At 39.3% G+C, this 24,214-nt stretch overlaps 2 protein-coding genes across 10 annotated transcripts in view; one reads left to right on the forward strand and one right to left on the reverse strand.

The window, feature by feature from the left end:
* Positions 1–2,565, reverse strand: part of ZDBF2 (zinc finger DBF-type containing 2) — a 19,611-nt gene extending 17,046 nt beyond the window's left edge. The window contains exon 1 of one of the 3 annotated variants that reach the window (XM_030017304.1): positions 2,470–2,565. The gene's annotated coding sequence lies outside the window, so the exon portion shown is untranslated. The other 2 variants (XM_030017305.2, XM_030017306.1) reach the window with 2 other exon arrangements.
* Positions 2,495–24,214, forward strand: part of CMKLR2 (chemerin chemokine-like receptor 2) — a 25,686-nt gene continuing 3,966 nt past the window's right edge. The window contains exons 1-4 of one of the 7 annotated variants that reach the window (XM_030017313.1): positions 2,941–3,063; positions 10,772–10,802; positions 11,407–11,548; positions 14,020–14,162. The gene's annotated coding sequence lies outside the window, so the exon portion shown is untranslated. Of the gene's footprint in view, positions 3,064–9,405; positions 10,803–11,406; positions 11,549–14,019; positions 14,163–16,752; positions 17,114–24,214 lie in introns of those variants that run through there. The other 6 variants (XM_030017311.2, XM_030017312.2, XM_030017315.2 and 3 more) reach the window with 6 other exon arrangements.

A 24,214-nucleotide genomic window follows, 5' to 3' on the forward strand; every position in this document is an offset into this window, starting at 1 on the left:
TATGTAGAAAATATGCTCCTATATGAGGGTACATACCATCAGCTTTGACAGATGCAAGATGTTGTTTGTTTTCTTTAAACTTGCTTTGCTCTTCCTCTGACTATGCACTGCTCATTATAAAATAGCAGTTACGGTCAGAAGGAATATCTTAATATCTCAATTCAAAAAAAAAAACCCAAACCAAAACAAAACCCCAACAAACCATCCAACCAAAACACCAGACTCGTTCTCCTTCCCATAGTGTGTCAATTCATGTAATAGTATTTAAAAAACCCACAAAACAAAAACGAACCCAGCTGCTTTTATAAACCTTCTCATCAGGCAACAGAGAAAAGCTTTCTTGATAGATCAACTGATCTCAGTCACCCTGTTCAGTGTCCTATACACAGCTGGGATCCAAAAGAAAGCCAAGGAAAAACCCACAAGACTATCTTTCATGAATGATGCGCTATGGAAAATAACTTGTTCCATGTGCTCCAGGTCAACTTACCGATTTTTTTAAAGTCCTGATATATCTATCTATATATAGATAGATATAGATATATTCTAAAGATAAAGCTACAGATGTGAGGCAACCGCAGAGGCGGCTACCCCGTTGACATGGCGGCCAGACAGTCAGCAGGGGGCACCGCACCCATTCATCCCCGTCCACTGCCGCAAAACTGAACTGAAGCACCTCAATATACAAACACCCAGTCCCGCCTCAGAGACGCCAGTCAGCGGCAACTGCAGTATGTTGCAGGTTAACTACTACAACGGTTCGTTACTTCCTTATTTCAAGGAATAATTTAAATGGTGGTGTGCTACTGAAGGTTCACTCACCTGCAAGTACAATTCTGTAGATTACACACCCAGGTCGAGACACAGACTCAGGCACATTTAAACCGAGCTAGGAGTGTAGTAACTTTAAACAGGACAGGATTGTGAAAATATCTATACTGAATTACTCCAGCCTGGATCTCCTCGTCACCTTTCTACAGTTCGAGGAGATTCGATGGACCAGATCTTCTCACTGGAGGAGGGGCGTGTTAGGTAAAACTTGTAAAAGCCTGGCTATGGCTTGGTAACTGACAGGAAAACATCTCTGAAAGATCTTCTTCTGATACTTAGTTACAAAGCTGACCAGAGAAAAACCTATTCTCTTTATCTCAGTGTTTTATAAGAACCCTAGTGTACAGGACAAAGAAAAAAATCTGAACTCAAACTACATACAGCTTGCTTACCATCTGAAGTCAAGCTCAAACCACAGGCTAGCAAAGTAAAGGAAATCTGCTATGTAGATGCCTTATGTTGCCAAAATCTGGGCAGTCTAACTGCAATCCTCACTTTACCAAAACAGGAACTACAGCTATAAATCCACAAAGAATTTTTCAGATGTCCATGCAAAGCCTGGAAAATTCTAGTCTAGTTAAGATACTTCCAACTGTAAATATCTTAAACTGTTGGATTAAAAAAGTAAATTATATCTGTACAAGCTTTAGCATAAACATCTTACCACTGAAAAATCATGTAAATTGTAACAAACAAAAACAACTGGCTACGTACAGAAATGTTTGTGGTAAATTTGTAACTGGCTACTTTAGCTGTCACTAATGCCAATGCTTCTTTTTGGTTTTACCGAATTACTCTATGTACAGCAGCTAAAGGATGAAAAGCCTCAGACAATCCCATTTAACAAGCGAAATCCATAAAGAGGCAACTAAAAGGCACGAAATGTACACACACACACACACAAAAATCAGTGGTGCGTTCTGGATAGTATATAAAAGCATCAAAGGCATCAAAGAAACTCTCCAGACAGTATCACTCTTACACTGCAACAGGTAATATATAAATCAAAAGGGGCCAAAAGGCCAGTCAAAACTGCTCCTCCAAAAACACCTCAGGAAAACCTCTACCGCCCCTTCACCTGAGAAGGTCTGTGCTGGGCAGACAGAGAAAAACAAGGGGGAAAACTCTCCCTTCAACAAAGTTATGTCTTCCAACAGCATTAGCACCAATAGGGAGGCGGTAACTTACTTCAGGAACTGCTTTTGCCCCACCACCACACACCACCAGCGCTGGCTCCAGCCGCCGTCCCTGCGCCGCCGCCGCCGCGCCGAGTCCGCGGTTCCCCCCTCGTCGCGTCTCACCGCCCAGCCGCCGCCGCCCGGGGCGGAGCCGCGGACAGCTCCCGGGGCCCGCCGCTAGCCGAGAGGCGGGAAGGGCCCGCTCTGTTTTGAGGGAGCGGCGCCACGCACAGCCGAGGCGCCCGCCCCCACCGAAGAGGCTCCCCGCCGCGGAGGGGGCCGAGGAGAGGCTGGCGGCGCCCGCGCGCGCGCGCGCAAAGGCTTCACCGAGCAGCGCGCGGACCCCGCCCCAACGGCCCCTCCCGCTCGCAGCCGGCCCCTTCCCCCCGCCCGGCCCGGCCCGGCCGCGCAACATTCCCCCTGCTCCCGCCGCCCGGCTCCCTCCCCGGGGCCGTCTCACCTCCATCACTTCCCCGTGAGCTCTTCCGTGGCACGCTGGGGTCAAGGGACGCCATCCGCTGCTTCCTGCTCCGGGTCGGCGCGGCGGGGGCGGAGCAGAGGGCTGCGCTGTGGGTGGGACCGGCTGTTTCCCGCCCAAGCGTGAGGGGCTGCGCCGCCGCTGCCCGCCCGCCTTCGGGCACCCCCTTCCCTTCAGCGTCTCCCTCCGCCCGCTCGGGCCCCTGCGCGCCCCTGTCTCGGGCCTGCTGCGCCTGCGCTGCGGGAGGCGAGGCCGTGCCGCCGGGCGGGAGCCTCCCGCCAGCCCCGCGGGAGCCTCCCGCCCCTGGGCGGCCGGCTGCCGGCGGCCTCGGCCCTGCGAAGGGCGGCAGCTGTCCCTCGCGGCGGCTGCCCGAGTGAAGCGGGGAACTGCCCGGCGCAGCCTGCCGCCCTTTCGGCCCGGGCCGTTTTCTTCCCCTGTCGCTGTGTTACCACAGCTTGAAGGGAGGGAGCCCGAAACGCTTTGCTTTGTCCAGCCAAGGCGCTGGAAACCGACTCCAACAAACCGGGGGTCTGCGTCTTTTTGTCAGCTCCGGTCGGGATTTTTCTGGTTTGGGAGGTAGCGTCTTTGATAAGTTTTATTTCAACAACTACGATAGTTGCTTTCTCCTTCAGAACACGTTATTTCGTACGCTTGAGAGCGGGCTATAGGGTTTATGCTCTTTTCGTTTTCTGTCATTAAAAATAGCTTGCTTTTCATGGTGTACCTTGTTTAGGTAGATTTTATCAGAAAGTGAAAGGTCTCGGTTGGACTTTTTGATTGAATTACTGCTAGATCTGCTTTTCTTTTGCTCAGAAATGGGTTTAAGAATATGACCTTAGTTCAGGTTCTTTTTTGTTTTCAATTGTAGGGTTTTTTTAACGTTTATCTAATCTCCCGTGGGAAACCAGCTATTGCATACTTAATTATGCTGAAGCAGCAGGATTTTTTAAGCAATCTGTGCAGACACAAAGATAATCAACACTCTTATGTGTGAAGACAGGTGCAGATACAGGCTTAGATTGTGCAATGGGGGGGGGGGGGGGGGCACGCAGATCTTGAATGCACCATAATACAGAAAATTTATTGGAGGCTGCTGTAAAAAGGCGCTGTTGTGTGATTATGAAACCATAGCTTAGAAATGTCCACCCACGCTGAACAAGTAATTGAACACGAATCTCAAATGGCAGAACAGCAGGAAAAGACTTCAGGAGGGGACTATCTTAGTTGCTGTTGAATTATTTTGGTATGTGCATAGATAGGAATATGTTTTTATTGCCAAAAATTAAGTACTTAATACAGAACTGAAGTTGCCTGGTGATATTTTGTTGCCTGGTATAATACAGAACTTGGCAAAACTGGAACTCATTTAAAAAAAAAAAAAAAAGAGGAGGGGGGAGAATTTTCAGTTGTCTGGTTATGTATAGCATAATGTTTCTGCCTTTTAAAGCTGATGGGATCCCCTAGTCATTCTACACTCATTTTAGCTATATTTATTTTGTTGGAGATAAGTGAATAAGATGATGGCTTAGTTGAGGCATCTTGGCAGACATAAGATTTCAATACAAGTATACGTGGGGGAATCAATCACTTCGGTGACATGGAAAGGATTTTTGAATTCAGTGTTGGACAAGTGAAAACCTAGTTTTAGATGGAATCTTATGGGTAGGAGTGGAGATTTGTAAGAAGCAGTCATAAAATTTTGCAGATGCAGTATTTCTGTGAAGATTTACGTGCGTGAAAGCTCAGGCAGGTGCCCAAATTACTGCATGTCAGCAGAGCTGCATTGTTTAAACACATGGCAAACACACTTTGAAACATGTTATCTTAGGCTAAAATAGTTTACCTTTATGATGGCTTCTAGCAAGCTGAATGAGTTACTGTGGCTCAGCTAACCCTTGTAACTTGTTGAAACAAAGTAAGCTCGGTTACATAGCTGAGGTACTGACGTTTCTTTTCCAGAATGGCTCATGTAAAACAGAAGTCCTTCTTAGCAAAGAGAAGGCTATAGAGTCTGTCTTATAATGCCATATAACTTGTCCTTGGAATGTTCCTGAATATTTTTGCAAGGATAGAATGTAATATTCTGTCTTTTGGACTGTCATTCAAAGGTAGCAGAACTTAGGCTTGTGTTGCCAAGTATTTCTTGGCTTTCAACTCTTTCTGTACTTATGAACTTGCAGTTACACCTTGATTCAAGCTCAGGTAAGGCATTGAGAGATATCCCTTTCCCTCAGTCTCCTCTTCCCCCCTAGGAACCTACTCCTCACATATGTGCAGGAACACTGAGCAGGGCTGACAAAATTCCTTTCCCCTTTTAAAAATTGTTCTCTCTCCTGGTCTAAGCATCAGACTTTTTTCTCTTTGCCGGTATCTATACTTGTCTATTCAATTTCCATCAACTGTCCCGTACAGGTTTCACTGCTTTGCTTTCTACTTTTGCTTTGATTTGCTGTTTGTCCATTTCCATTGGCCAAATATATGTCAACCTTATACCTATGAAAAACATTAAGAAAAACTGACAAAGGTGAACAGCAGCTATTTTCCTAAAAGGAGTCACAAATTTCTTCCAACAGTTGGGTTCAGATTGCAAAGAGAGAATGTGACAAAAGAAAAACAAGGTTGGTAAAACTAGCTGGCAGAAAGCTCTTGCCTAGATTTTTAGTTTGTTGCATATGTGCTTTGTACATTCTAATTTTAAAAGCCTAATTTATCATTAAATTGTTGTTTTGGTAAAATTCATCAGAGGATCTGAGCTAAGCATTGACTGACTGACAGCAGTTGAGGGCTGGGGTTTGAGCCATGGAGAGAGTACTTTTGCCAAATGTCCATGACAATGGATTGCTAGATCTAGCCTGGATTCTAACAAGCACTGCAACTTTCAAGACAGTCTGAGCACATGTGTAGATTTTATAGCACTTCACATTCTGAGTAAGCTTGGGAAAGGAGGATCTTTTCAACTTTATAGCAGAAGGGATGTTCCGTAATGCCTGGCACTACATTAAAACCTTTAATTACTAAGAAGTGTAAAATTCTCTTAAAAGAATTTTGTTGTCTTTCTCTGAGCAATCTGATGCTGCCTACTGCCCAACATCAGATATCAGATGAATGGAGCAATGATCTGATCTTCTATGGTATTTCAATTTTTTCCATTTAATGTCAGTTCAGTTACATTTAATAATAAGGAGTTTCAAAGTAAAAGAAAATAATTCCTCACCTGTGTAAAAGGCAAGGATAATCTCTTCTCCAAACAGAGCTTCTTGTTTTCTTTGGTCTGCTTTACTTAGACTGTTTGCTGGGGTTGGCAGGTTGTATATTTTCTCTATTATAAGCATTTTTCTGATTTTTAAATGAAAAATATATGTTTTTTAAAAATAATAATGATCTCTTATTTACTGTGGTATGGCACTGGAATTAAATGCAAACCAAAAAGAAAATAAAAGAAAGAGTCCTATCTTACAAGAAGGCAAACTTATGGGCATTCTGCACTTTCTCACTATCTAAAACTGAGCTTTCTTTTTTTGTGTTGTACTGAAGGTTTTATAAATTTTATAATAAGAGCTTTACCTGAGTTAACAATAAAAATATCCTCAATATATTGGATATCAGCTTAACCCCCAAACTTAAGCGATAGTCTAATGGTTGTTCTTTCTATTTTTCATTCTCTTGCCAGAATTACCTTCTTAAGATTAAAAAATTGCAACTTAAATTATCATTTTAATTGCTTAATGATTTAAACAACCAAAAAGCTTAGCAGTTTTGTTATAATTGAAACATGATTGGATAGTGACCAAGGAAGAAGTTTAAAATACCTTTTTAAACTGAGAGGATTATAAAAAGCATTTTTCAAATGCATGGACCAAGAATTTTCTCCTAAAAATATTATTTTACTTTCATGTAATCAGATCTTTTATTCTTAAAAGGTTACTGGAAGTACTTCACCATTTGAATCTTTTTGCATATCATATTAGAAGCAAATCATCCCTAAGCCTTTTTTCGACTATTATTTGAAGGCTGTGCTGCTGCTTTCACGGGGTTATATTTTCTGAGTTTGTGGGGTTTACACTTCTTTTTTTGCACTAAAATTGTTCTCAATAATGTATTTCTGTATACATGTACTTTGGAGAATACAGAGATTTTGATTCTAATAGTGCTGAGCAAAATCCTGAGATACACTGATCACAGAGCATTTTATTACTGCTGTTACAGCTGCTGTTGCTGTTCGTTTGCTGGAAGGTCATCCAGAAGGAACAGCTGATGAGACAACTCTAATGTGTCACTTTAAACAGTATGGCTACAAAATTTATCCAAATACAGTGTTTTCAGAAAGTTTCTGCTTGATGGGTTACTAATAATGTTCTTACATTGATTTCAAATCCATATCCTAGCATTGCTGCAATTGTTTTGAATCTGTCCATTAGCTTAAATTAACATGTTTTTAGTGCTTTCTGTTCTAAAAGAAAATGCAAAGAAATTAAATCAGCAGCTGACAGGTTTGTATGCCATGGCTCTAACACTGCATGAAATTTTTCTTTACTGGACCAAGACCAACTGTGCTGTACCTAAGACAACATGGAGAAAACGTGGTCTCCATGTCCAGATAGCCCTCTTGCGGAGCACAGTAAAATTCACTTGAGTTAAAGCAAAGGGGAAACTCGTCTCCGGATCCTTTTTCCTGTTTGTAACCTGAAAGAGCAGTCTGCTTTCAGAGAACACGTCTTTCATCATAAAATGCTGAATAGTTTACTGTTACATTCACAGTCACTTCTGTTTTCTGTTCATGATTGTTCAGTCAGTTCATCTCTCTGAAACAGCTATGCCTGTTTTTTTAGGGAAGTGACACAAAGAAAAGGTCTAGGTCAGGAAGTAGGTTGGGGGTTGCCTGTAGGTGACTGCTCATGAATTGGAGGATATTCTTTGACCTTCATGTTGTGCATGGAATTTTTTTAGCTTCAAAAATAACAGTCCCTTAGAATTGCTGAATTCTATTTGCCATTGTTTCATATTTATTTTAAAAAATAACACTGATTTTAAAATTGTCTGATTTATATAGTCAGATCAACCCTTGAGAATTGGCTACGTTTTCAAGTATATTTGTTCATTACCAAATTACTTGGAAATATACGATAATTTCTGACATGTATGTGCTAGAAAATGCAGCGGAAAGTCATAAAGGGACTCCATTTCCCCATGCTGAAGGGAGGTCTACAAGACGAGGGCCTTCCGCTATGGAACAGAAAGACTAATAGGTTCTTGTATTAACCGTGGTCAGATAACATGGCTGAAACACTTAGAACAGAATTATTTTCATCTGCATGGCAAAATGTTTTGATTAGCATGTTTTAAACCATCCTTCTTTTTATTGTTATAGATAAGGTACAAAATTAATGTGGATTTTTTAATCAGATGTTAATGTGAGAGTCTTTAAATATTTTAAGTAAGTATAGTAGATGACTATTACTCCCTTCTAGCCTACCTTACATCCTGTCGTAGTAGGAACTCCAAAGCATTTTTGCGAAAGTAAATATTAATTCCCATTTCTCCAGCAGGGAATAATGTATCTCTGATACAGAGAGGTAATGTTCTCAAAGCTTCTTGGAGGGTTATTAATTCTGTTTTTTAAGAATTTTCAAGCTTCCAGCAGTTGAGAACCTGCCTTGACCCCTCAGAATATTCTGAATTAAATGTTTGTATCTATAAATTTTGGTGGAAACTGTTGTGGTTTTAAATAGATGCAGATGAATGTAAGGTGATCCTGAATGTAAAATACGTCTACAGCTTCCTTGTCTGTAGTGTAATTTGTAGGAGTCAGGGAGTTCCAAATATATATACTATTATGTTGAGTCACTGGATGTTCTGCAGTCAATTTAAGATGGGGTCAAAATGTATTCCCAAGGTAGTTAAGTAAGCGTTATTTTCTTCTGCGCTGGCTGTTCTAAATCGTGTTAATTTTTTTCAGTGTTCCCACAATAAACCGCATAAGATATTTTCTAACATCTGAGAGCAAGCAGACTCTCTACCTGGCTTTACCCTGGGAATAATTTAAAGAAAGATTTCTTTATCCTATTCAGGAATGAAGCAGAAAGTTAAACAAGAGAAGTTTTGGGTTTTTTCCAAGGACAAAACTTAATTTTAGACCAGCAATGCTGATAAGCAAAAACATCAGCTTTTGAAAGAAACCTCTTTCTCTCATAGTTTGAAAATATAGAGACTTTTTCATGGAAAATTTTGGAAAGAGAGAAAGAGAACTTTTGAACAAAAAGCCTTTTATTTGATTTGTGTTTCTTCAGCATTTCACATACTATTACTGGAACTGCAGTAGTTCTTTGGATCAGAGTTTAATCTCTCTCTTTTCTGGTCCATCAGTAAAACCGGAAGTCTCTTCCACGTTGTTGGATGTTCTATGTTTCTAATACTGAAGTAATCAGTGTTCAGTTTCTGGTTTGCACTCAAGCTACATAATAATTCCCCTTTGCCTAGTTTCCATCTTGAAATGGAGAAGTGGATGTTTCCTTCTCCACAACCCCTTCTCCTTTTGCAGGGGATTAGAAGGCCTTTTCAATCTCCCTGTTTGTAGTGTTTAAGACCAGCTCTATCACAGTGAGCACAGTAGTCGAGAGCAATAGCCTAGCTGCAGAATAGTGAGGGACTGGAACTTGTAATTGTCTCCTCCCTGCAGATCTGCTTGTTTTGTCTGTTGTTGTTGATCATGACAAGCTTCAACAACTTAGCTGTGAATTGTTAATAAATGAATGCAGAACATGAAACTTAAATACCTCTTGGGTCATTGTATGTAACACCATAATATAATCCTACTTGAACTGTGGATTTGGGGTTTTAATCAAAAGACCTATTACATAAAAGATGGATGACTGAATCTCCAGAGTTTATACTTTAAATGAAGAATAAGATCTCAGTTCTTTGAAAGAATAGGTGTAGGCAGCTGAAGTCCTGAAGACGTGTGGCTCAGGTTCATCTCTGTGCTTCAGGTTTCTGTGAACCTAGGCTGGTTAGGCTTTGGGCAATTTTTGAGACTTCTGACCCAATCTGTATGTTGTAAATTAGATGCGTAAGAGTAAATTCTGGCTTCCCTTTTGAGGGCTTCCCTCCTAAGACCTCTTGAAGTGATTCTGTAGTTCCTGGTAATTTGTGAGGTGAAAAAGTACAAATTGATTAATCCCTATAGCAGTACTAAAGATTGTGAAATATGTAGTGAAACAACTATAGTTTGCATAGCCACATTTTTGTTTCTGTAATCTCTGTAGTTCTCTCTGAATTTTTTTTTTCCAAACGCTGGCATTCCTTTGTACGGGAGGAGACAGCACTTTGGCTAAAATGGAAAAATACTGTTGTCAAGTTGGCTGTTCAATGACTATAATCTTTAGCACTCAGTGACATATCAGAAGGTTTGTTGTTAAGAGACGCTCTGAAAATTCCGTGGTTTTCAAGTGTTATCTGAGCAGCAGCTATAATATCTTTTTTTATTGTCATATGAATACAAAATGTGAATAGCTGTGGTCTGAAAGTTATGTAGAAAATCATTCCTACTTATTTGTGAAAAATGAGAAAAAATGCAAGTATAAAAGCAAAATCTATGGGGAAAAAAAAGACTATTTCTAATAGTATTTTTTCCAGGTATCATTCTTCATAATAAAAAATATATCTTTTTCTTTCCCTTCCTTGTAAATTATTCTCCAATATTCGTGATTTCATAGAATGTAACACCCTGCTGACTTTGTTTGTAGGAGTTACATGATGTGCTGCTTTTAAAGATCCTGCTTGAACTCCTATGTGTATACACTCATATATATATACATATACACATATAGCAATTCATTTTTATGTTTGTGTGTTTTGACCTGACTAAAGTAATAGATAGATGAAGGATTTAGACTTCTGCAGAATTACTGAATTTCTTGAACACATTATACATGAAAATCTTCAGATTTCTAATATCAGCATAGAAAGAGGATGTGGGCCTGCCTAAATGAGCCAAGCCTCCCATCATCAGGTGGTTTGGTTTAAATGTGTTGCTGAAGAGTTTTGTCGTAGTTGCTGACTATGGTATATAGTGGGCACTTAAGCCACAAGTAAACATTACAGCTTTACCAAAAGGATAGGCGTGAATAGTCATTCGTTTCACAGGAAGGGAGGGAATTACCCTTTTCCTGATTGTCAGGTAGTTAAACTCTGTCTTTCCAGAGTGGATTTTAATCGATGAGGTGTTAATTCAAACAATGAGGACAAAGGAGCAGTGAAGATTTTTTCTTTTTTTTTTTTAAAAAAGAACAGACTGTAAACAGCTGAATCCTCAAAAGGTAAGTAATTTCTTTCTTGTGTTGTTCCGCTTAAATTAACCCTGAGAAAAACTAAATACCTTTTGTTTGACCTAATTTGCAAATTCATGGTTGGTACAACTTAATTGAATTAATGCACATTGAATTTAGTCTGGAGTGTTAGTGCTGAGATTATCTGCACACACTAATAGGCAGCTTGATAAGATCCGGTGGTCCCAGCAGCGGGAAATAATTATCAGAACTAGGAAATAATTATCAGAACTGTCAGGCAATTGTTGGTAATCCAGGTAAATTAAACCTACTTTGTTTTTGTTTATTGCTTTGTAATTTGTGCTTTGGTTAATACTGGTAAAGTATTTCTGAGGGTTTTTCCCCTATATCTTTTTTCCATACATCCTCTGCCTTTGTTTTGTTTTATAGGGTTAAAAATACCACAAAGCATTAGAAGTGCTTTTAAAACTCATTTGCTTTTCAGTAGACCTAGTTTATTCACTGCTGGACAACCCAATATCTATTATTTGTATGAAAATGCTCTCCTTTGTTCTTTTTCCGGTATAAAATAGTATTTCTCTGCTCTGCAAGTCCCACATGCAGTGTATGTTCATGAATGTATGTCTGTCTTCAGTATAGCTCTGGCATATTGCCATACTTAATGTAGAGTAAAAACTGCAAAACTTCATTAACTTACCCTGTTGGAAAAGCACAAATGACATGGCAAAATAAAATACAACTTCCAAGTAGAAAAAGAAGACATGGAAGCAAACAAGGTACATTTTTGTTTTCATTAATTTTCTTCCAAGCATATAACTTCCGCAAAATTATCTGAAAAGATCACACTTGTAAAATTATGTCAATGGTTAATGGGTTGCATGACAGTGTATATTAAAAAGCCCTGTAATTTGGTAGTCAACCATTACAGTTTTACTGTGTCTGAGCATAGAAGGAACTAAAACAAGGAAAGGTTTAGGGCCCAAGCTTACATTCTTCAGGGACTTATGACTCCCACTGTGGTTAATCAAAACTGTAGAAGAATAAAATGCTGTATTTAGCTCTAAACAGAAAACAAGCAGAACAAAATCCTTTCAGATTAAATGCAATTTTTTCTGTAAAATTCTGTTCTCTTTTTTTTTCTCCCAGATACATTACATATGCTGGTTATACTGTGCAAATTGGGTAGCTGCTCATCAGAGCAAAAGTCCCTTTCAATTGAAAAGGAGCAAATGTAGGTAGGACAGATTGGTAGAAAATTCTTTTAAATGCAGTAATCTGCTGTTCTTGAAAAAAAATCTCATTGCTATGAAAACTTGTCTCCAGAAAATGCCTTCTGGGTCCTTAGCAGTTGTGATTTCGTATTTGGTACAGTGGTAGGAAGGGTGAGGAAAATTGCTGTGTGAAGTTTAATCCTCCTTTGGTTCTGAAGGATGGAGGAGTTGAACTATCATCCCCAGTACATGTTAGAGTAGTCCCAAGCCTGCTTCAATTTATGGTGAAGGAAACAGCCCCTTAAGGACAATTCCTCACTACTGCAAAATGGCTAGAATCCATTGCACTCTCCAGAATGCTCCCTTCACCAAGAAGGTGAAGAGCATCCGGCAAATGTGTGATTCTGAAATGTGTGATTCTGATTTGCTTGCTGAGTTTTTTTTCTTTTACTGTAGATCATGTGTGAGGGTTATCTACCCAGTAATTTTGTCTTTTGTCCTACCGAAACAGTACTGAGCAAGGCCTTGAATTAACTGCCTTACAATAGCTGTATTTGGCGAAGTACCTAGAGACATACAGACTCTGTGCCATTACAAGCAAAAAAACCTCAGCAGATTGGCTGTTAAATGGTGCCTATATTTACCCTATCCCAATATTTACAAAAGATAACTGCTATTAAAAGAGCTTTTATCAGTGAAGGTTCACCAATCAGTTACCTAGAGAAAACAGAAAATCTTTAAAATGCAAGAAATAAACAAGTGAGGTGCCAAATTATGAGGTCCTTGAGTCTTTCCATAATTTCTCCTCAGACAATCCCCCTGTTCTTCTCCTATGTCATATATTCACAGGACTCATGCCCCCCTGTCCTTTTGTCGTGGTCTAGGGCTGTGTCCCACTGTAGCATAATCTCCGTACTCCTTTCAGTCATAGTTTTTCCCTGTCATGTACAGGCTACCAGCATTTTAAGTTTTATTGGCAGAACAGGAAGAGCTATCATGGAGGAAAGATAAAGCAGGGTAGTTTTGCTGGAAGGAGTTTTTGGTTCCTGTTAAGAGAATCTGTGATCTGTGGACCATAAAAAAGGTGCTTAAAACTGGTAGCCTTGCTAACCAGATACTGAAATTTCAGGTTTGCTGCTTCTCACTAAACACTTCTGTCTTCCATGGTTTTGTTTGTTTGTTTATTTCTTCCTAATTGTCACTGGAATTGATAGAGTTGATATCTGGGAAACTTGGAATAGACTGTATTCAATCAGTGTTGAACATTTTACATGTTTTGTATTAATGACAGAGGAGTGCCACTGTTAGATTATTGCTTCCACTAGAAGATTTGATTTTTGGTAAGGGTAGACGGACATGCTCAGCTGATTTTAAAATGGTATAATGAGTGTGGTACCATCAGAGTCGGGTGAAGCTATGGTGTGTAGATACTAGTGGAATAATATTCCCATTTTACTGAGAAACTAAGGAACATGAAGATGAGGCCTGGCCACAAAAACTCAGCAGTCCCTTTACAGAACTGGGAATCCAGCCAAGTCTCCTAAAACCCAGTTCAAATTTCAGACCAGTGTTGCACTGACTGACAGACAGAGGCACTAATTAGTGATGTTTTGTGGAGCTCACTTCTCTCTTACACAAAAGGAGATTAATCTACTAATCATAAATACAAAATGAATGTATCTCACCATACGGTTACAAAATTATGCTTTCAGTGTGACTTTTTAAGCATTTTTCTGCTCATTCAACATGACTCTCTATACATGAGAGTGCTTACAAAGAAACACTGTTCAACCTCTTCTCTGTGTAACAAAAAGCAGCCTACAACTGTAAGGTCTCTTTCCATTCATCAGCTACCACATCTGTTGCTTGCTTGGACACTGACCAAAATGATTCATTCACATGTCTAACATTTATTTTTGGTGAAATACTGGGATTATACAGAAAGGCAATATTTCAAAACTGGTTCTAGAAAACCAAGGGAAGTTGGAAACAACTTCCTCAGCTGAAAACAAACACAGTGCTATATCATTCTGCAGCTTTATTAGAAGGCAGGCAGTAGCCAAGTGAAGCAGCTGGAATCACACTGAAGTCACTCTGAACTCTGCAGATCATTCTTCCTTCTGCTGCAGAGCTCACATCCCTGATTTACAGTGCGTTTCATTCCAAAGAGCTAAACAAGGTAGGTCAATCTCTCTGTTACATTTTAAATCTTTCCCTCCCTTCTAAATAATGTGTTTCTACAGCTACAACACCACTTGCAGGCAAATCCTGTAAGATAGTGTAGCATATACTGGCTAAAAGCTTTTTGGAAGAAAAACTGTGATACTCATTTATTTCAAAGATTATTTTGAACCACCCCTGCAGCAAGAAAAGATCTGAAATTATGTGTGAATTTAATTTCTAATGACTTTTGAATGTGTTTATACACACTTCAAGAGCTCTTATATCCTGTCAGAGAATGGTAAGTGACCTTGACTTAAATCTCTCCCCTTCCCCTGCCACCTCCCCTTGTGTGTTGGTTTTAATTTTTTTATTTGCTTAGGGATAGTAGGTCTCCTATAGCTATAGCAATTCCCAGTATTATTAGAAATAAGTACATCAGTTCTGATCTGAACAGATTCTAGAACTGAAACTGGAAAATCATTTCAATTTAAGTAGCAGATTAATAAAATAATTCTGAAGAATTACAGCCTTGCAGAATTAAAAAAGGCTTCTCTGATCCAAGCTGGCAGGTGTGTGTGTTTTCCCTAACCACCATGGAATAAGGTAGGATGTGGATCTAGCTTTCATTAAGTGCATGGGAGCGTGTTTCTTAGGAAGTGACAAGAAGATCTGAAGCCTTATATACTACTGCACAATGAGGCAGGGCTAGATTCCACCTCCTATTCAGACTTAGTGATAACCATGTCATTGTCACCTGTAGCCTTTCTAAATGTGATCTTGCAAAGCCAAACAATATCCCAGACCTGGGTTTGTATATTTACAGAAGTTGTATAGATCATCTATGAATTAATACACATTTACTTTCTAGGTGAATAAAATTATATTACTGGATAATTTTAAATGTGTATTAATTCATAGCTAAGGAGAAGAGAGTGAGTGAGGGTACGTCACAGTAAAGGAATTTGTCAGACCAGGTTTGTAGACACTGATTCAGGATTAACTTGCTTATGACTGCTTACTTTCACTAGCATCGTATTCTTGTTTTGCCTCAGCTGAACTAGGAAATGCAAATATTTTGATAACCCAATTTACTTTTGTTTAATGTCATTGCAGCTTCTGCCCAAATGTAAAACATTATCAACCACTTACGCCAGGCAGACAGGATAGAGGTCCTAACAAGTTTACTTTAATCTTAGGGATTTTATATATGCTATGAGTGATATTAAAGTCCACTTCTATTGCACTTAGAATCTCTTTGAGTGTAGCATAGTGGAAGTTATTTAACTCTGGAGAATGAATTTATAGTTAGATTCTCTAATTGCCTTTGTGGAAAGGGATCATAAGTCAGGGAAACTCTGTGTAAGGATTCCTAGGCAGGATTTGACTACAGATTTTTACTGAACCAGTGGGGGAAGAGGAAACCTGTTCATGATAATAATGCAATTTGTATGTACTATACATTATAAATTCTTCCTTTTCATTCTAAGAATTTCTTTCTCTGCTGACAACCCAATGAGCAACTTCTGAAATGCTGTTAGATTTGTGTTTCTTTCTGATAGATTGATAGAGGAAAATTGATATTTGTTTCCTAATAAAGCCATTTGCCTTAAAGAATTTTCTTCTCCTTATGTTTCTTAAAAGCCACTTGAAGTTTGTGATCTGTTCTTTTATATTAATTTTTTGTTAATAACTGTACTATTCTAAGTACTAAGCAGCTATTTTTGCAGAGGACTGTAGTCTATTGAATGGTCTTGTTATTTGCTTATTTATTCGTTTTGTCTTTTGGAATGTGCCAACAGTACAGCTGTCTCTTACTGGGGTGGCTGGTTGTCTGGCTAATTTTCACTCATTATTTCTGATAATGGTTTGATTTGTGTTCATTCAGTCTGAAGCTAGCAGTTTGCACAACAGTGCAGGGCTCTGTTCTTGCTGGCTTTGCAAAAGCAAGCTGAGTGGGAGGAACAGTTTCTCAGGGCCTGTTACCAGAAGAAGGGATTGCAGTGCCTGGGGTGGGCAGTGTCCAAGAGACATTTGGTTTTAGAAGGGAAGGTGTCATCATGAACAGATCAACTATCCCACACTTGCTACTACTTTTACAGTGTGCTTGAGGCTCCTGAGACAAAAAAAAAAAAAAAGTGTCCTCAAAAGAAGCATATAGTACTTACAGGGGAGCTCAGCTAATTCTGTGCTCTTTGTATCTTCAATATGTTCCAGAGGTTGAGGGCCTGGAGACAGGAGCAAAAAGCCCCCTGTATCAGCCCACGGCTGCTCTTTTCCAGAGAGAATTTTTGCTGGCTTGTTGCAGCTCTTACACCTGGCCCACCATTTTACCGCATTACAACTCTTTAGATGAACTGAACAGACCTGCTGCAGATACAATACTTTTTTCATTAGTTGGCACAAAGGGAAACTAACAAAACCCATTGCTACAAGCCAGGTTTGTTTGCAAGGCTTACCTGCAAAGGCCGGCACTCTAGAAGTCTCCAGTCCTTGCCAGGGACATTAGCTAGCAGTTTGCTGCCTTCTACTTCTCTTCCCCAGCCCAGGCTCTCTTGTCCCTTTTTGATACTTCTCAAAGGAAGTATTTCAAGAATCACAAGGCACAAGTATGAAGAACCAGCACCTTTTCCCTCTATTCACAAAAGATATTTGTCTCTTCAGTCTTTTGGCAAGATCTGAATTCTGCCTCCAACTCTACCTTTGAACCTACTATTTGGCTTTGGGCAAGGTACTTCTGTTCCTTTCCCTACTCTTCTTGTGTCTGTTTATTCTGTTTAATTATAAACAAGGCAGGAATTGTCTCTCATTATGTGCTTATAGTGCCTAGATAGAGTGGGGCTTTGATCTCAAAGACTAGGGCCTTTGGGTACTTTCCCAACATAAAATACTTGCTTCTTTCAGCAAGAGTGAGCCTGGCACAGGAGTTTTATTCTCTTCTGAAGCTGCCTAGATGAGAGAGAGAAAGTGGTGAGTAGTAACTTCTGTACCATCAATGTAATATCACTTTCTACTCTCCTATTTCTTCTATCTAGTGATCCTCTTTTAATGAACTCAGCCCCACATCATTTTAATGAGATGTTTTGGAAATGTTAAGAACCATTGTCCATTTAAGAAAACCAAGTAACGTGTTGTTGAGGCCCTGAATTCTTAACTGAGGGTGTTGTACCATATCTGGTGGAGTCAAGTGAGAAGTGATTTGCAAAGGTGATATGGGAAGCCTGTAAAACCAGTATTTCCAAGCTCCTAATTTAACACCTTAATCATAAATGCAATCTATTCTTATCAGTGCTAGGGAGTGTTCCCAATGCCATAGTAGGGAGACAGATAGATATCCAGCCCTCCTGAAATTGTAGTAACAATATGATTTTTTCAGTTTTGCAGGAATACAGGCAGTGCTTATTTTAGACTTGATTTTAAAGTAAATAAAAGAGCTTTGTATGAGTAGGAATGTTAGAGTAACACTGATACAGAAGTAGACATGCTTAATCTACTGTACACAGTGATCCTAGTATATTAACTGTGAGTACAAAATAAAGTATGTTATCAGCTGGAATGTTTTGGTTATATAATAGCCATATTTTGGAATTGGATGTTCTGATATACTCATGTAAGAGTATGTGTCAAAAGTAATATAACCATAACAATATTACAATTGTGCTAGAAGAAACTGCTGATGTAGATTTAATGAGCAGCAGAATAAACCTAGAACAGAGAAAATTTAGAGGGCAGTACATAACTAAGCATACTGTTAGAAGTGACTGGGAAATTAATATGTGAAATAGAATAGGATATAAGAAGGCATGTTTGAGGAATAAGTTGTGTTGCTGATTTTCTCTGGGGTTAGCTCTTAACTCTTCTTGTTAAAAGGACTCTAAGTATAACAGATTGTAAGCTATTTTTTAATCTGTTATTTGATAGAGATTTTGTATCTTGTTGGAGACAGTTATTTTATTTTTTTCTGTAATGACCTGTTGTTACCCTGCAGTAACTTTAGAATGGCTGTTATCTAACGTATGTTTAATTGGCCTTAATCAGTTTGCTGAGGCAACACTTGATAGTCTGAAGGAAATCTCTGCATTCACTCTTTATTCTCTGCTCTCACTTTGCTGTTAGGAGTGAGCTGTGGTTAAAGCATGTGTTTGCTGAAGGAATACAACCATTTAAAAAACATGCTCAGAGCTGCATGATCACGTAATGGTCATATGAATGCTAGTCAAACTCTTCTGTCATCACAAATACATGAAAAATGTAAAAAGCTATGCTTGATTAGAAATACAAGCATTCATTATCTTATCAATCCAGTCACTGAGAAGCTGAGGCACTTAAAAATTTTAAATCGGGTATCTCCATTACTTTAGGTGTGTAGTTATTATGGTGGCTTATAGCCAAAGAAAATACTGCTGGCATTTGTGGAGGAATAGAAAACATGTGAAACTTCCCTGGAACAATACTTCATTAGTGTGCGTATCTTACATGCTGAGGACACAGCCAATATGATACATGGTGTACCTGCTTGGCTTTGTCATCTGAGAGGTGTGCTTAAAGGCCCTGAGGTATGTCCTGGGCCTGCAGAGACAGATTATATATGACAAGCAAATGGTGGAGATCCATGTTTCGTTTCTTTTCAGCGTAGAGCAAACAGGCCAGAATCTGCAAGGGCTGCCCAGGTAGGTGCTGGGTCCCTCCAACACAGTGGGCATGACAGCACAGGGGAGAGCCTCTCTTCAGGAAGGCGAAGGTCTCCTAGAGGTGAAGCTGTGGTTTCTCCACTCTGTCATGACTGAGGGGACAGTGTTATGTTTAAGAAAGGAGGATAAGACTGTGGTTGAACTACTAGGCAGGGACTCTAGGTTTAGCACCTGGTTCTATCAGAGACTTCCTGTAGATCGTTCTCAGCCTTCTCGTCTGTAAACCAGACTGATGATACTTCTCACTTGAGCCCACTTTCACTAAGGGTTATGAATACTGAGCTGTTATAACTGGCTATGTAAATACTTCAGCAGTGCTGACACATAGAATATAAGACCATATTTTAAATCTCAGGTGGCACTGTCTACCTAAACTTCTATTTTTACCTACTTGTAAAAATGCTTAGATTTTTTTTTTTTTTTCCCCCCAGAATGGGGCCACTTGAAGTGTTTCACAGATATCACCTGTCTGTAGTATTTGTTGTCACATGACAGACTTGCAATGGTTACAGCACTCTTTACGTTCAAAAGGAATATTAAAAAAATATATTTCTACTTTTATGTATATCAACGGAATGGAATAAGAGCAGGAGCAAGTGCTAACTACAAAGTTACCAAGTGCCCCCCCTCCCGCCCAGTGCATAACATCTGAGTTTCTTTGTCTTCTCTGGAGATGGAAGTCTTGGTGCTTGCAATCAGCACGAAAATAAATCATTTTTGATGATATGCAGTGGCTGGTTGCAGACATTTATGAGTTACCTGATTGTGGAAATGGTACGCTGCTCAATTGCAGCAGTTGTCTGGATGATTTGTTATATTCAGGCCAGGCCTACTGTAGGTACCTTTCCTATTACAGCAGCATTATTTAGATATAAAGTAGGGGTTTCCATTTGTTGTTTAACGTTTCTGTGGCAGCAAAAGTGCTGGTCTGAAATCATTGCTTTACCAATATTAACTGAGTCTGCTTTATAAGCGTTTGTTAATCCTGCTGTAGCACTTACTTTGTGTGAAAAGTCATGAGGCTATTATCTGGTCAAATGACTTCAATACCACAGATGAAGTGGTGTGTTATGACTAACAGGGTCATGTTTGGCCTTGCTCAAAGAAAGTTGTTTTTGGCATAAATTTTATGAGATGTCTAGCTAGTACATTGTGTATATACATTTCTAACACTGCTTCACTGAGAGGTGTGATGGAGAATTACGGTTATTTGCATTCTTGTCTTGTCTGCTAGAACAAATACATCTATATCATGGCTTGAAAAGGTTTCCACTCACATATCACAGCTATTATGACCCATTCTATGGGTCGTTATGACCCATTGTTGAATTCAGGATGGCTTACAAAATAATTTTGTTACCATATGTCTAATGACCATTAAAACAATAGCCAAGAGATAGGTGTTTGTGTATGTGTCTGAAAGAGAAAACACACGCACAAGCGTTGATTCTGCTTTTGTGTATACTAGCTTAAAGTGCTCATTTCCTAGTAGCTTTGTCTGCAGGCCCAGCTTTAAGTTTAAATTATAGCATAGCTACGATTTAATTTTGTAGTATGGGTGTATCGGGCACTTCCTGCTATAGGAAATCTACATGGAGGCAAGTGGTCATCTTGGCTTTGTTCTTTTGAGGTAGAAATATGAGTCTATGACAGTTTGTAACCTCATCAGTATTCCTTGTGATTTTTAGGATCTTTTCTTATGTCTTTGTAAAATACTTGCCAGAAATATGTATGTACCTCTGACAAACTTGCTCAGCCTTCTGTGTTTTGAATTTTACAGATAAACTACTTGGTGAATTTCATGTTTGTTTTTGAAGCTAGATAAATTCAAAATTTAGCACCTCAAAAGTTCCAAGAAATCTTTTTGAGGGCTCTCAAATGAATTCAATATCCAAACAAATTTGCTGAGACACACTATGACAAGTAGACTTCAGGTGACCTTTTGAGGAACTAGTTGTTTTCCAACATTTGACTCTTGCAAATGACAAAAGTTGAAGTGAATCAATCAAATACACTTTCCTTTAGCCATAGATCATACGCCTGGAATGTGATACGCTCCAAATTACTCATACAGACATTAAAAGGAGGGTTTGTGTAATATATTCCCCTATGAAGTTAACTGTTGAGACAGCCAACTCTGCAAACCATAATTTTCCTATTAAGTCAGGACCCACTGTTGTGACCTCTGAAATCAATTTAGCTGGCCAGAGGCTCTGAGCACTGTTTATCACACTGAACAAACAGATCTTGGGACTACCGCTCAAATATTTGTGTTAACATTCAACTAACACAGACAATGAATAAGCTCTTCCCTTGGACCTCTCTGTAAATTTTGAAAGTAATGAGGACCAAATGTGAGACAGAGGTTGTGTGGGCTCTAGCCCAAACATGTGGCATAAACTAGCAGTGTAATTAAGTTGGACCCTAACTTGCGTGGTGCCCAGAGAACTCTGAACCCTCAGGAAGACTTGGCATCAAGTGAAGTGAGTGGGAATTGCAACTGTTTTGTTTGTTTTCTCCTATTTTAGACTGAAAACCCAATAATTTTAATTCCAAAGCCATTCCACTGACCTCAGGGCTGAGGCGTGGAGAGGTCAAACGACTTCCCCTGGTCAAACAGGATGCATGTGGCATAGCCATGAACAGAGTCCAAAGTACTGGTCCCATGTCATAACCGTAAGGCCATTCTTAGTGTGACAAAAGCTGTTCTGTTTTAAGCAGATCAAATCATTTGTCCAAGTTGTCATTATGGTTCAACTTTATGAAATACTGTAATGGTGGCAGAGAAAACAAACTCTAGGTACTTGTAGTAAAAAACTATGAATATGTCAATTGAGATCCCATTCTGTAATTCCCTGCTGAAGTTCAGAGAAAGACAGTTCATGTAGCACATGGTGAAGTCTCTTCCCAGCAGTTCTGTGGCTTTGTATTTTAGAAATATTTCCTAACTATCTGTGTTTCGTGGTAATTCTGTTTTCTGTCCCAGGATCTAAAAATGTACTAGCTCCAAGTGCCAGCCTGTGATATTCCTGTGAAGTCATTTACTAACTAACTTTTATTTTACAGAAGGGGACAGGAAATGAAACCTCCTGGTCAAATGTTCTGAAACCTATTTGCTTAAAATTAAGCGACTATATTCATAATTAAGCAACTGAATCAAGGAGGCTCAGTTTTCAGAGCCGCTTGTGACCTCAGCAAACAGGAACAGACTCCAGTCAAACAACTGCTGAGCGTACACTTTACACAGGCTGTTTACTATTAAAAAAAAAAAAAAAAAAGACAACATGAAGTCTAAACTTGGTTATATTCATCTGTATGCAATACAACACTGTTCTGTAACCTGTGGCTGACCCCAAGTCCTATTGCCAGGCCTCTAACCACACTATCCTGTTTATTGAAAAATATTTTCCTCACTCTGGATGTTTTTTGCAACCGTGGACCAGCAGGGACCGAGCCAGTAAACTGCACCAAACCTCCCTTACCCTTTCTAGCAGTTGGCCTGAAAGCCAAGTGGAAACTGCTGGCAAAAAGTCTTGTTTTCTCTATTAAGCCTCTGTTTGCAGACAGGTTCATGAGACTCTTTCCAGTCTGGAAATTAGACCATTTGTCAAAGATCATACAGGAAATCAACGACAGAATAAGGAACAGAATTAGATTTCTTCACTTTCAAGACCTAGACTTGAACTGCAAGACAGTTCTGACTCTGAAAGTCTATTAATAAATCAAAACCAAACTCATGTATTTGAGACTATGTGTCTCAAGAGCACAAGGAAACATCCCTGCTGAATGATGGTTAACGTTTATCCCAGAAGAAAAAATCTGGGTCCTTACTGATGTAAACCAGCATAGCACCATTGACAATCCCCTACCGCTTATCTTTTTCAGGGCAGGGCTTAACACTGTGAGTCCTGTTATAGAAGTGCTTCATCTATGTGGATGTCAGAGGTAAAAGTTTCTGGGCTTTGCAAATGTAATTGTCAGTCTTTGCTGAGCCCAAGTCATAGAGATGCCCTTCAGCATCTGTGCACTAGGAGCAATGGCAAGCAATGTTCCTCCTGCTTTTTTGCCCCCACTGCTAAAGAGTTACTGCATTGGAAGACTAGGAGTTAGAGATAAGGAAAAATACAAGCTTGGAAAAATAATTGCATTGTAAAAGTGTGCCTCTTCAATGGAGGAGTTTTAAACTACAGGAGGCTTGGTAAATATTTGGTATTTATTTAGGTATGTTTTCTTTCTCCTGCTATACTTCATCTTTGAAATTCTAAATATAAAATTAACATTGTTGGGCAGTTGGGAAATGTTTGTTATTGTCATTATGGTTTTTTAGCACCATTAGAAAAAAAAAAGGATTTGGGAGCAAATGTTTGAATCCAAGTATTTTTGTGTTGTGCTAGCTCTTGAGAAATGTAAAAGCAAAATTAATTAGTGACTGGAACACAGGATGTTAATCAGAAAGAGTCTGAAAAATTGGATTTTTTTTTTTTTTTTGTTTAATTGCATAAATTTGATTTGAAGGTATAGTTCTGTATATAGGCAAAGACCCTTAAAAATCCAATTATTAACCTGACTGTCCTCTGAAACTGTCCAAATGTAATGTTGTTCCAGATGTTAGTGGTACTGCTCCCTGTTTATACTATTTCTCAGCAGCTGTTAAGCTATTGAAAAAATGACTCAGATGGGTGGTACTGGTATTTGGTGCAGAATCTACTCCCAAGGGGCATGTAATTACATAAAATTATATTTATTGGGCTTCATTTATCAGGACAGCAAACCAAATAACATTCCTTCAGCCTGATGTAAATTACAAAGGGCAAATGTTATCATAGCCTGTTGACAGAACAGGCTGTATTGACTCTTATTAGATTTTTTTTTTATCAAGAGATATAAAATCACACGACTGCTTTTGTTTCTTTTTTCCTCTTTGCCTATCCGCCTACAAATGAGAAGTCTAATCCTGCTAATGTGTGTGCACATGCATATCTTCACTTGTGTGAGTAATCTTTTCAGAATAAGTGAACTACTTTTTTTGCAGGAAAGGTATGTCCGTGAATACAAGCTTGCAGATGTGGTTCTGCAGGCAGTGTACTCTGGAGACCCCTGTCCTGTTGTCCTTAGTGTGCTAAAATGAATGGACTTACAGGAATGCAGGGCTGGGTTCCAAAAGTGGGCAGGCTGAATTTCAGTTTCTGAATCGAGCTAGCGCTCAGAAGTGTACTGGTGAGCTCATCTGTAGTACAGCTAATGGGCTGGTCGCATCCTGCTCTCAGGGACAGGTTTTAGTGCAGCTGAGTCCAGCCAGACAATATAGCTTTACATAACAGAATTTAGCAGAATATTTGTTTTGACCATGGCAGATGCTTTTGTCAGGCTGTGGCCATCT

The sequence above is a fragment of the Aquila chrysaetos genome, chromosome 6 (genome assembly GCF_900496995.4).
Source record: "Aquila chrysaetos chrysaetos chromosome 6, bAquChr1.4, whole genome shotgun sequence".
Taxonomy (NCBI): Eukaryota; Metazoa; Chordata; class Aves; order Accipitriformes; family Accipitridae; genus Aquila; species Aquila chrysaetos.